At 34.6% G+C, this 11843-nt stretch overlaps 1 protein-coding gene and 1 long non-coding RNA gene across 4 annotated transcripts in view; one reads left to right on the forward strand and one right to left on the reverse strand.

Moving 5' to 3' along the window:
• Nucleotides 1–11443, reverse strand: part of LOC109488506 — a 31388-nt gene extending 19945 nt beyond the window's left edge. The window contains exons 1-4 of one of the 3 annotated variants that reach the window (XR_004619125.1): nt 10217–11441; nt 9446–9553; nt 8915–9042; nt 8756–8822 (exon numbers count right to left, since the gene is read on the reverse strand). This is a non-coding gene — a long non-coding RNA (uncharacterized LOC109488506). Of the gene's footprint in view, nt 1–8755; nt 8823–8914; nt 9043–9445 lie in introns of all 3 variants that reach the window. The other 2 variants (XR_004619126.1, XR_004619124.1) reach the window with 2 other exon arrangements.
• The window catches only part of CNTNAP2 (contactin associated protein 2), a 1777718-nt gene that overhangs the window by 776128 nt on the left and 989747 nt on the right, over nt 1–11843 (forward strand). The gene's annotated exons all lie outside the window — the stretch shown is intronic.

The following is an 11843-nucleotide window of genomic DNA, read 5'->3' on the forward strand; positions in this document are numbered from 1 at the left end:
ATTAAAACCTAAATATGCAAACTCAAACCACAAAATTCCTAGATGAAAACATAGGCAATAATTTCTTTGACGTTGGCTGTAGAAACTTTTTTTCTAGATATGTCTCCTCTGGCAGGGGAAACAAAAGCAAAATTAAACTATTAAGACTACACCAAAATTAAAAGCTATTGCACAGTGAAAGTAATCATCAACAAAACCAAAATGCAGCCTACCAAATGGGAGAAGATGTTACAAATGGTATGTCTGATAAGGGGTTAATATCCAAAATATATAAATAATTTATACAAAAAAATAAAAATGATCCCACAAATAATCCAGTTAAAAATGGGCAGAGGACATGAATAGCATTTTTCCAAAGAAGACATATAGATGACCAACAGACATATGTAAAGATGCTCAACATCACTCCTCATCGGAGAAATGCAAATTTAAACCACAATGAGGTATGTCTTTACATCTGCCAGAATAGTTGAGATAAAAAACGCGAGAAATAACAAGTGTTGGCAAGGATATGGAGAAAAAGGAACTTTTGTGCACTTTTGGAGGGAATGCAAACTAGTGTAGCCATTGTGGAAAAGAGTATGGAGGTTCCTCAAGAGGAAAAAAGAAAAAAGAAATATCATATGATCCAGTAATTCCACTACTGGGCATTTACCCAAAGAAAACAAAAATGCTAATTTGAAAAGATATATGCACCCCTATGTTTATTTCAGTATTATTTATAATAACCAAGATATGGAAGCAACCTAAGTGCTGATTGATAAATGAGGATAAAGAAGTGGTACACACACACACATACACACACACACATATACACACACACATACACACACACACAATGGAATGTTAACCATAAAAAGGAATGAATTCTTGCCTTTTGCAACAACATAGATGGACCTAGAGTATAATGCTAGGTGAAATAAGTCAGAGAAAGATAAATAACATAGGATTTCTCTCATATGTGGAATTTAAGAAACAAAACAAATGAACAAAGAAAACAAAAGAGACAAACACAAACCAGAGACTCTTAACTGTAGAGAACAAGCGAGTGTTTGCCAGAGGGTAGGTGGGTGGGAGGCGGGATGAAGCAGGTGAGGAGGATTAATAATACACTTATCTTGATGAGCACTATGAAGTATATAGAACTGCCGAATCATTATATTGGACACCTGAAACTAATATAACACTGAATTTTTAAAAAGAAATTAACTTTTCAAAAACAATTTTTAAAAAGAAATTAGCTTTTAAGCACACACACACACACACACACACACACGACAAACAAAACAAACATAAAAAAGAAGGACCAGAGCAATAAGATAAATACTATGAGAGTAGAAAGGAGTGAATAATAAAGTTAAGAGGAGACATGAGTTATAAAAGGTGATTAAAAGACCAAAAGCAAGTTCTTTCAAGGGCCAATTTAGACAACTCATGCGTTCAGTAATAGACGTAACGTCTTTGGATATAGATTTGATGTTACCTGGTAAAGTTGAACATGCACTAATCTAAAAATCCACAACTCCACTTTAGGTATGTACTCTAGAGAAATTCTTGCACAGGGAAATAGTAAACCTGTACAGAATGTTCATATTAACATTGTTCACTATTATGCTAAATGAGATAACTCAGAGAAAGGCAAGTACTGTATGATATATGTGGAACCTTAAACAGGCAAATTTATAAAAATGAAATAAAATAGTAGTTACCAGGAGATGGGGGTTGAGGGGATAGGATAAATGTTATTTAAGGGATACAACTTACATCCTTATAAGGAGTAGTAATTAAGCCCTAGAGATCTGTTGCATAGTATAGTGAATATAAACAGCAATACTGTATTATAACTCATCAAACTTGCTGAGAGTCTAGAACCTAATGATTCCAACCACTAAAAAGAAAGAATCATTATGTAACATGACAGAGGTGCTAATTATCTGTATAATGGCAAACATATTACAGTATGTAAATGCACCAAATTAACATTTTGTACACCTTAAAGTTGCACAATGTTAGATGTAAGATACATTTCAGTAATAATGTTCATAATAGCAAACCTCTGGAACAACCAAAATATTTAAATTATTATACCAATGCAATGTGCTAAATAAATTGTGAAATAAGAACATAATGAAATATTATCTTGTATTAACACTGAATTGACCACAACTACAAACAGAAATATGGATAAATAAAAATAGTTTTCGTTAATATGAAAAACAACATTTGTTATTGAAACTATTTTGAAAGAAAAGGGAAGGAAAAGCATACATTTTAGAACAGCTGTTAATTTGGGGTGAAGGGCATTGGAAGGGACGAAGACACAAGTAACATTGATCTTAATGTTTGAATTATGTTGAGTGGTGCTTTCAGAGGTGCTTATTTGACTGTATGCTTTATAACCTACATGTTACATAAATTCTTTTGTGTGTTTCAGATGTTATATGATGCATTTTTAATGATATGTATTTTCTAGTCTATGTCTTACATAAATTATCTCATTTACTTTGCAACAAACTTTTGAGGTAGTTATTGTTGCCCTGACTTTAAAGGTGAGGAACTGAGATTTAAACAACGCCACAGCTAGAGGGTGAAAGGCTGGGCTCAGGTCACTGTTTTGTAGCTCCAGAGCCCTTCCTTTATTTATCATACTGCCTTTCCCTATTCTGACACTTCACAGAGGGAAGACCAAAGTTTCAGATCCCTCCTCCAATATGTAGTGAAAAGTGTTGTTGGTGAACTACCACTGGAAATTGAAAGGAGACCAAGCAGAGTGAAAAAATAAATTGCAGAAATAGACATTTGAACTGATTATCAGAAGATGGTTAGAAGGTGGAAAAGGTGTTTCAGCCACTGAAAATTCACCATCTATGTAAAGATACGAAGAGAAAGAAGCACCTGGAGGATATGAGGATAATGTGTGACATTGGGTGCAACAGTAACAGGGAAAAATGAAGGGTGGTGGAACTGCAGTTGATGGGCATGTAGGTCTTTTTCAGATTTATAAAAACTGCATTTAATCATTTCTCCCCTCTAAAGCATCATAACAAAAACAACAGTTTTAGAATAAAACAGCCATATTCCATGACATTTCTACTGACCCCCTAAGTGAATGAGAAGCCTCCTTCCTAGAGATGCAGGCTCATCAAGTGTGAAAAGTGTATAAGGAAACATCATTATTGCCTTCAGGACTCCAAAGACCTAGTGAGGAATTAAAGGGAAGATCTCAGGCCAAGGAGGGCAGACAAGATTAGAGTTTCTCACTCCTCCAGAAAGAGCATACTAGCCTGATGCTGATGATGATGGGAAGGACAGATGGAGTCAATCCTATAGTCTAAGAGTCCTCATCAAAACCTAAGTCCTTTGTGAGTTCACAAGAAGACTGTTCCCTGGTGGGTTTCATCGGAGGCAACATCACCTGCAGAGACCAGAAGCATGTCCTATTGCAGTGGGACTGTCTTGTTCCTTCCCCTTTGTGGAACCACATTGTTTTAATCTTGGCTCTAGCTAAGTTTGGTATGACATTTGGGCTTAGCTGCTCAGATACGTTAAAGGAAGTCAGACTTCAGAACTGGCTTTCTATGTTCAAGTGGCCCAGAAATCTTTTAAAATTATATTGTTAAAGCCATGTACACACTTATATAACAAGACAAAATCAAACTACTATGCCTTAATATCGATGTAATCTGGTGTTGTTTGTTTTGTTTAGTTTTTGTGTCTAATGCCAAGAATTTACAACTCTTGTAGTAGTTGTGATTTGTGCTGGGGGAGAGACTGGTAGAAGAGGGCTGGTGCTGAAAATATCTTCACAGAAGGTAATGACCAGAGATTCTCTTACCAAGATAGTTACCTTGGACAAATTATTTAACCTCCCTTAGACTGTTTCTTCACTTATAAAAATGGAAGTATCTGTATTGAAATGCTTAGTAATAGGAATTGAATAAGAAAATATCTAAAACCAACTTGCTTAGCATCCATTGTATTCTAAATAGAATATGGCCTGAATAGCCAATGAATCAAAGAAGAAGTTACAAGAGAAATAAAAAGTATCTTGAGACAAATGAAAATGGAAATACAACATACCAAAATTTATGGATGCAGTAAAAGCTGTTAAAGAGGGAAGTTCATAGTACTAAATGCCTACATTAAGAAACAAGAAAAATCTCAAACAACTGAACTATACACCTTTAAGAACTAGAAAAATAGCAAACTAAGCCCAATGTTAGCAGAAGGTAGGAAGTAAATATTAGAGTAGAAATAAATACAATAGAGAATAGGAAAACAATAGAAAACATTAATAAAACTAGGAGTTGGTTTCTGTGAAAAGATAAAATTAGCAAACCTTTAACTAAAGTAACCAAGAAAAAGAGAAGACCCAAATCAACAAAATTATAAATGTGAAAGGAGACATTACAACTGATACCACAAAAATACAAGGGATTATAAGAGGCTACTATAAACAACTATACATCAACAAACCTGACAACCTAAAAGAAATGGAAAAATTCTTAGAAGCATACACACTATCTAGACTATATCAGAAAGAAGTAGAAAATCTGAACAGACCAATTACTACTAAGGAATTTGAATCAGTAATCAAAAATCTCCCAACACAGAAAAACCCAGGACTAGATGACAGAACTGATGAATTTTACCAAAATTTAAAGAATGGTAGTCTTTCTCAGACTTTTCCAAAATATTGAGGAGGAAGGAATACTCTCAGAATCATTTTATGAGGGCAGCCTTACCATAATACCGAGATAGAAAAGATACAAAAGCTGAAAAAGCCAGAAAACTACAGGCCAGTATCCCTGATGAATAGAGATGAAAAAATTCTCAATAAAATATTAGCAAACTGAATTCAGTAGCATATTAAAAAAAAAGATCATTTGTTATGATTAAATGGGATTTATCCCTGGGATGCAAGGGTGGTTTAAAAAATTAATTTGATACATCACATTAATAAAATGAAAGAGAAAAAGATCATACGATCATCTCAGTAGTCACAGAAAAAGCATTTGACAAAATTCAACATCTATTCATGATTAAAAAAAATGCAAAAGAAAAAAATTCAACCCCTTAATTAGGTACAGAAGGAACATACCTCAAGATAATAAAGACCATATATGAGAAGCCCACAGCTAACAGCATTCTCAGTGGTGAAAGTTTGAAATCCTTTCCTATAAGATCAGGGACAAGACAATGGTGCCAACCCTCACCACTCCTATTCAATACAGTAGTGGAATTCATAGCCAGAGCAATCAGGCAACAGAAGGAAACAAAAGACATTAAGATTGGAAAGGAAAAAGTAAAATTGTCTCTATTTGCAGATGAGATGATTTTATGTACAGAAAATCTTAAGGACTCCACCCAAAAACTGTCAAGTATAATCCAAATTCAGTAAAGTTGCAGGATATAAAATTAACATATAAAAATCAGTAACATTTCTTTACACTAACAGTTATATGAAATGGAAGTAAGAAGAATAATTGAATTTACAAAGTATAAAAACAATAAAATACTTAAGAATAAATTTAACGGAGGAGGTGAAAGATCTCAGAAAACTGAAGACCACAAGAAATTTGATAAAATAAATCAAAGAAGACAGAAATAAATAGAAAGGTATCCCACGTTCATGGACTAGAAGAAATAACATTGTTAAAATGAACATACTACCCAAAGCCATCTGTAAATTCAGTGTAATCCCTATGAAGATCCCAATGGCATTTTTTTAGAGAAGTAGAAAAAAACGATCATCAAATGTATATGGAACTCCAAAAGACCCCAAATAGCCAAAGCAATTCTGAGAAAGAGTAATGTGGGAGGCATCATACTTCCTGATTTCAAACTATATTATAAAGCTATAGTAATGAAAACAGTATGGTACCTGTATAAAAACACACACAGACTGAAAGAATGGAAAGGAGAGCCCAGAAATAAATTCATGCCTGTATGGTTAGGTAATATTTGACAAAGAAGCTAAGCATATTCAGTAAATGGTGCTGGAAAAATTGGGTATTCATATGTACAAGAATGAAACTAGATCTTTGTCTTACACCACTCACAAGAATTAACTTGAAATGGCTTAAAGACCTAAATGTAAGACCTGAAACCATAAAACTAGAAGAAAACAGGAGAAAAGCTCCTTGACGTAAAGCACAAGCAACAAAATCAAGTATAAACAAGTAGGAGTACATCAAACTGAAAAGCTTCTGCACAGAAAAAGAAACAGTTAACAAAATGAAAAGCTGCTTAACTTACAGAATGAGAAAAAAGTATTTGCAAACCACATATAAAGGGATAATATCCAAAATAAAGAACTTACTCAACTCAAAAGCAAAAGCAAATGAATAAACAAGAACAAACCCAATAATCTAATTAAAACTGAGCGAAAGACCTGAGAAGACATTGTTCCAAAGAAAACACACAAATGGTCAACAGGTACATGAAAAGATGATCAACATCACTAGTATTAGGGAAATGAAAATCAAAACCACAACAAAGATATTGCCTCATGCCTGTTAGAATATCTAGCATGAAAAAGAAAAGAGGTAAAAAAAAAAAATGCTGCCAAAGTTGTGGAAAGCAAAGAGCCCTTGGGCACTGTTGGCAGGATTGTAAAGTGGTACAGCTACTATAAAAACAGTATAGAGGTTCATCAAAAAATTTAAAATAGAACTGTCATATGATCCAGCATTTCTACTTCTGGGAATATATCTGAAGAAAAAGAAAACACTATGAAGAGATGTTTACACTCCCCCATATTCATAGCAGCATTATTTACAATAGCAAAGATATGGAAACAACCTAAGCATCCACCAGAAGATGAATGGATAAGGAAATGTGGCACATATGTATGCACACCCATCCATCCATACACACACACACACACACACACACACAACACATACTTATACACAAAATGGGATATTCTCAGCCATAAAAAAGGAAGAAATCCTGCTGTTTTGACAACATAAATGAAACTTGAGAGCATTATGCTAAATGAAATAAACAGAAATAGACAAATACTATATGATCTCAATTATATCTGGAATCTAAGAATAAAACAGAACAGTAAACTCAGAGAAAAAAGAGATCGTATTTGTGGTTACCAGACATGGGGTAGAGGGAGAGGGAACTGGATAAAGATGGTCAAAAGCACAAACTTTCAGTTATAAAATATATAAATACTAGAGATAAAATAATATGATGGCTTTAGTTAACAGTGCTGTATGGTATACAAAAAACATTGAGAGTAAATCCTAAAAGTTCTCATCACAAGGAAAAACTATATATATATTTTTATCTATATGAGATGGTAGATATTAACTAAACTTCTGTAGTGATCATTTCATAATATATGTAAGTCAAATCATTATGCTATACACCTTAAACTTATAAAGTGCTGTATGTCAATTATATCTTAGTAAAACTGGAAAAAAATAAATTGTTAAGATTATTTTCCTTTCCTATACATCTTGCATTGAAAAAAAAAAAGGACCAATAAAATGAGAAGTAAGTTAGTCATGCATTTTGGGAAAGATTTTATTTCCTTTCCCCTCAGATTGAACTTCAAAAAGGTAATTGGTTGATCTTTATAAATAAAATTGGATAGCACAGCCTAGAAACTATACCAGAGAGTTAAGTAGGGATAAACAACAATTGGTGACACGGATTGTCAAGGATGATATTAATTTGTAATGGGGCCAGTCATCATTTGTGCCCTTGGACCTCAAGAATTAGAGTAGAAGTGGATAAAATATAGAATGGATGGTGCCATTTTCTTTGGCTTAGAGGTTGGCATAGGCTGTGCAACAGAATGCCTAAAAGAAGAGGGAATCTTTTGTCCTAGTGAGTGTATCATTTTAGTGGTACATCAGTTGTATAAGCTGAGTCAGGAGCAAATAAATACCTATTGGGAAGATCATCAAGGGTTGGAGGGCCAAGGGCACAGGAAGGCACGATATAGGTTAAAGAGGAAATGAGGACAGTCAAGAGAATAGCAGCAACTCCGACATTTGGGGCCTGGCTGGCAAGGAGGGGATTATACTGTAGTTTACAATACACTCCAGATACATGTATTATATTGTTTGGTAGATAATAGGAAGGAGATGTTACTGATAGGAGTGGGAGAGCTATGAAACTGAGGAGTTCCATGTAGCTAACAAGAGTTATGGGGTGAATTACCCTCTCTTACCCCGAGAGAATGTACCAGATTGTGCTTCTGTAAATGTAAAATCCTAGATGACATAAAGGCTGAAGCTTATAGAGGAAGATTTTGTTTTGTTTTTGTTTTTTTCAGTTTCTCAGAGGAGAAAATAATAGAAAAGAGGGAAGTTCAGGATGTACAGAGATTTTAAAATGGATAGATTTTAAAAGCTCATGGAACTTCCTCACATGAAATTAAGTAATTGTAAGAACAAAAAACAACTGAAATATGTTTAGGGGTTCGGGTCATGGTAATGGAGAATAAGATTTTGATATGTATGACAGGAGCTAGAAAAATAATTTAAAAATTGAAGTCTGGATAATAATTTTAGAAAGCATTCCTTTTAAAATTGCATTAATAAGTGCTTCATTTTTAGAAGATAGCATCACAAAAATTACCCGAAGCTTTGTTTTGCCTGTGAAAGTAGTCCCAAAACTCTACAATGATTAAAAAACACTTCCTGTAGACCCTCAAGTGACCTCATTTGAGCTGTGTCCCATGGCTTTGTAGAAGGAACACAGACTACTTGACAGCTTTTGAGGTACTTACCTTCTTTCCTTTTAATATCACATTGAATATGGCATTTCTGACAGATGCTTTAGGTGAAATTTCTCTCCTAAGCAAATGAAAACAAAGACATAAGTAGAAAAATCTAAAAAACAAAGTGTTACGTTTCCCACCACTAGGGAAGAAAACCAAAAAACACACCTGATATTTTATTTTTCTGGTACAAGTGCAAATAATTGTATTACAGGAAAACACATAATATGTTTTACTTCTTTCCACTGCATCCACAGGACAAAGAATATGATAGTCTTCCATATTTTCTAGTCAATCTATAGAAAGAGCCCGGAAAATTACATGTAGAAAATTACATTGAGAGTGGCATGCATGAAGCCTGTAACAATAACCAGATGCAATGTGCAAACAAGGGTAAGGTTGCCATAGCCTTCAAAAGTCTGCCAAGTAAGTGCTGCAACATGAAACAGGTGCTGTGCAACTAAATTGTGCTGAATTACAGGGATATTAATGCAGTATGTTTAAGTAAAATATAACTCTGTGTACATTCTAAGTATAAATGTATACACAGCTGTGAATGTACACATTTATTAACATCAATTGGAAAAATATTTTAAAATTGATTAATCATTTTGAAAAATATTTTTGAGAACTAGACAAAATTTTAAATTTCCTCTCTACTCTGGAACTTCCAGTCTTTGCTCAAATTATAGCACTTACTGAAGATAGTCTCTGACTCCCAGAAGTATCTATATCCCAAAAGTATTCACTCCACTGTCTGGTATATCATCTATCACATATAGAATTATGTGAATCTCTTTCAGTATCCTAGAAACAAAAAGAAAATTTTCATTTTGGTCATTCATTAGGGCTCAAGAAAGAGGAGGAGGATTAGTCTTCCTAGTTATATCATGGTATAAAACAATTTAAAGGAGTCGTTTCTTATGTAATTGATTATTTCATTTAAGTGGTCTAGGATAAGTTCTTGGGAAGCTGGTGTACAAATACCAAATATCAAAACATATTTTCTTGATGTGCTCATAAGGCAAAATAGGAATGTCTTTAATATGGTTTTTTATCTTGTGTCATTAGAGCTTTGTTACAAAACAAATTTCTCTGTGAATAGGGTGTATTCACAGTATTCTGATTATGGGAATGTCAAAGTAGGAAATTTTTATCAGTTCTTTAGGTCACTATCACATATTATCTGCATATCATTTCCATAGCAGCGAACACGGATTGACTGTGGCATTAGCGTCATAGTGGTTTTGGCTTGAGGGCTGAACATATTGATATACATTCTAGTCATGATGATTCCTAAAGAAAAAAATTGATTATAATCTGTTTGTATAAATCACCACAAGCAGTGATGTGCCCATCACTTTGTCAGCTAGTTTGCAGCATTCAGTTGGCTGGCAGATTGGAGAATTTAGGAAGCATTAAACTATGTCACTCTTAGCCAGATTAAATTCACTGTAACATTATACTTACATGAAGTGCTTTGTGAAAGAGATATGAAAAATGTTAACTGAACTGATCTCAGAAGACAGAAAAATGATTGTGATATAATACTTCGGCTGAATATTATCAGTTTCCTGGTGAAAGCCCATATAGTTTCTAAAGGACTAAATTCAAATGATGAGGATAAAAAAAATCAGGACTCTATAACCTGGAAGATTTAAAGATACACAAGTTAGATGCAGTGTTTTGGGTGAGAAAGAAACAGGAGGCAGAAAAAGGGATATGACTCACTTTGAACATTTTAGAACCATAGAGTCAGGATGGGCAAGTTGCAGGGAGAGTTGAGGGTACTGGGAAATCATCTTTTGACCTTTGGATATTATACATAAAACTCAAAGTCTAGAGAAGTTAAGTGTATAGCCTAAGGCAGCTAGAAAGTGACAGGTACCTAACTCCTAATACAGTGTATTTCCAAATTAAATTTAATTCAGGGAATAAACTAAAGACCAATTTCCATAAAATTTGCATTAAAATTAAAGTTAAATACTATACAAGCCTGTTACCAAATCCTGAAGATTTAAAAGAAAGGGAGTCCTGTGTAGAGGCCAAGTCCATGGGGGTGGCAGACTTAGCTCACAGAACCCATGAACTCAGAGGCACAGGAGTGGAGGCCATGGACTATCCTTCTGGTGGACCGTGGGGAGAGGCAGGGTTTTAGTGCAAGGAGACAGTCATGTCTTAAGTCTCCAGCAGCTCCAACAATTTGATATCCTGGAGGTTTGTCTGGTCTTTATGAAAGACATTTATATATAAGACAGTGAAAAATATTATTTCTGGAGGGGAAAAGAACAGTCCAGTTAATTCTAGGTTTTCTGTTTCTTCTTTCATTTTATTTTTTTGCCTTTAGATTTCTAGCCAGCTCAGAGAGCTCTGTCTCTCCAAACCCCTCAGGAATTGACAGTTTGCCAAATCTTACACATTTCTTAGCCCCAACTAAACAACACTGCAATAGTTAGAAAAGTGTAAACCAGATAACAATAAAATGGTGATCCCGTTTATTAGAAAGCAAAACTGATCCTGTTCTTGCCTGTTAGTAAGTTAGCTGAGGAGAATGCGTGCCAGCATTTTTGGGGGTGGAATAGAGATATGTTGTTTGAGGTCTAAACATGATCATAATGTTCAAAAATATTAATTTGCAAATGACCCACAATTTGAGGTTTGTTTTTTTTTTTTTTAAGATTTTGAGAGTGAGCAAGAATAAGCAGGGGTAGCTGTAGAGGGAGAGGGAGAAGCAGGCTCCCCACGGGCAGGGAACCTGGTACAGAGCTCAATCCTAGGACCCTGGGATCATTACCCAAGCCGAAGGCAGACACTTAACCCACAGAGCCACCCACACGCTCCTGAGATTTTGTTTTATACATATCAAGGAGGAAATGTTTAATTACAAAAAAAAAAAAAAAAAGCAAACAGAAATGAATAGTACTTTGATCTGAACTACATTTCTCAAAACTGGCCAAAGCATGGAAGAATCCACATCTGTTTCCCTGCTCTGGCTGTTCGTTTCCGCCAGCGCTTGGTAACATTCTATTCTACCTTCTGGTGGAATTCCAGCTTGGCTTTCACTCCCCGTACTCTCCCTGGAAGAGATGCCCTTGTC

The sequence above is a fragment of the Ailuropoda melanoleuca genome, chromosome 1, assembly GCF_002007445.2.
Source record: "Ailuropoda melanoleuca isolate Jingjing chromosome 1, ASM200744v2, whole genome shotgun sequence".
In the NCBI taxonomy this organism is placed as follows: domain Eukaryota; kingdom Metazoa; phylum Chordata; class Mammalia; order Carnivora; family Ursidae; genus Ailuropoda; species Ailuropoda melanoleuca.